Here is a 2,500-nt window from a genome sequence, read left to right on the forward strand (position 1 = left end):
GAGAGTTTCAGTTTGAGTTTTGACCAAGCCCAGAGGAATTGGAAGCATTCATGCTGAAAATATGACAAATCCCTCAGGAACTGAGAAGTGTGTGTGTGTGTGTGTGTGTGTGTGTGTGTGTGTGTGTGTGTGTGTGTGTGTGTGTGTGTGTGTGTGTGTGTGTGTGCGTGTGTATGTGTGTGTGTGTGTGTGTGAGTGTATGTGTGTGTGCGTGTGTGTTTGTGAGTGTGTGTGTGTGTGCGTGTGTGTGTTTGTGTGTGTGTGTGTGTGTGTGTGCGTGTGTGTGTGTGTGCATGTGTGTGTGTGTGTGTGTGTGTGTGCGTGTGTGTGTGTGTGTGTGTTTCCCTCCCCAGAGCTACAGTAGGCTGGGTCTCACATTGTATTCAAAACTAGAAACTTGAGAGAAAAAAAAAAGAACTTTTCCTGGAGACATCCAAATATTTTCAGAGTTACTCAGCAGCACACATCTATCATTCCTTGGAAGGTGTGGAAAACCCCCTTCCAATGTCCCCCCACAAGCCAATCCAATAAATAATCTACAAATGTAAATGGTAAATGGACTGCACTTATATAGCGCCTTTATCCAAAGCACTTCACAACAGCCTCTCATTCACCCATTCACACACATTCACACACCAATGGCGGCAAGCTGCCATGCAAGGCGCCGGCCGGCCCGCTCACTGGGAGCAATTTGGGGTTCAGTGTCTTGCCCAAGGATACTTCGACATGTGGCCAGCTGGGGCTCGAACCGCCGATCTGCCAACCTTGCGAACATTAGACAGCGGCTCTAACTCCTGCGCCACAGCCGTTTCCATACTGTAAACATACACTGTGCACGATAAACAAATGTCAGCCAGACTAGAAAAAACGGTGTGCGTATCTTGAGCCAATTCTATCTTGCGTTATCTACATTTCAACAATTTCATTTCTCGTCCAAAGACCAACCCTGCTGTGGTATCAGATCGTGAGTCATCCTGGGGTGTTTGACCGACAGCTGAAGGTAGCAGCGTCTAGCAGCGTCTACCTGCTCCAGTGATTCTCTACCTCAACAGAAGATGGCATCAGTTGAGCAAACTAAATGACACATAGGCAGGGCAGCTTCATGTCGTGACGTTAGAATTAGAAGGTTCTATCTCCATTTTTGGTCAAAATGTAGTTTTTGACATAATCTGATCCATTAGGTGTTTATTAATGCCTGTGTGTTGTTATTTTTAAAATTGTGCATTTTTTTTTAGTTAGTAATTAATAAAATACAAAGGTTCCATCTCACAGAACATAATGGAATGTAAAAACGTTGACGCTCAATATCTCTGAACTACCCTAGACGGAGATAGAACCTTATCATTCTAAACGGAGATAGAACCTTATCATTCTAAACGGAGATAGAACCTTATCATTCTAAACGGAGATAGAACCTTATAATTCTAAACGGAGATAGAACCTTATCATTCTAAGCTTACGATATGACTACCCATTATTGCCAAACTCATCACCACAAACACACAGTAACACAATCCACCTTGGTCCACCTGACCAACCACTCCTTCACATAGACTAACCTAACTGGCTCCATAGGGAGTTGAGTATTAAGGATTAATACTACCGTGCAGTGCGTATAGTTCAACATTTAAGCGTGTTATCGAAAGTGTACAGTACAGCACACAGTGTACTGAAAACATTCCAGGGCAGTTTCAGTCCACAAAACCCCCAAAACATTTTAGTCTAGCCGTAGTCAGCGACGAAAACTCGACTAAAATGGTTTGGAGTTTTTGTGGACTGAGACTGTAACTGCACTGGAATGTTTTCAGTTTTCATCAACTGGAACTGCACTGGAACTAAGAAACATGGGGGTGACTTGGTGTGACGAGAACTGGTGTGCATCTTCATCTAAACACCAAAGACTAAGTGACTAAAAAGACTGCCAGAATTAACACTGCACTGACATACGCTCACTGACACTGAACAGTGTATTAGGCACACCTGTACACCTTCTTATTCATTCAGGTGGTGTAATGGTGTGTGGGGATGTTTTCTTGGCACACTTTGGGCCCAATACCAACCAATCATTGCTTGAATACCACAGCCTATTTGAGTATTGTTGCTGACCATGTGCATCCCTTCATGGCCACAATGTACTCATCTTCTAATGGCTACTATCAGCATTATAGCGCACCATGTCACAAAGCAAAAGTCGTCTCAAACTGGTTTCGTGAACATGACAATGAGCTCAGTGTTCTTCAGTGGCCTTCCCAGTCACAGGATCTGAATCCAATAGAACACCTTTGCGATGTGGTAGAACGGGAGATTCACAGCTTGAAAGTGCACCTGAAAAATCTTTGCAGGAATTGCGTGATGCAATCATGTCATCATGCACCAGAATCTCAAAGGAATATTTCCAATATGGAATCAATGCCACAAAGAATTGAGGTTGTTTTGAGAGCAAAGGGAGGCCCTACCCAGTATTAGTATAGTGTTCCTGTACTAAAGTGTAGGGTTAGTG

Source organism: Nansenia antarctica, assembly GCF_963989245.1.
Source record: "Nansenia antarctica genome assembly, chromosome: 7".
In the NCBI taxonomy this organism is placed as follows: Eukaryota; Metazoa; Chordata; class Actinopteri; order Argentiniformes; family Microstomatidae; genus Nansenia; species Nansenia antarctica.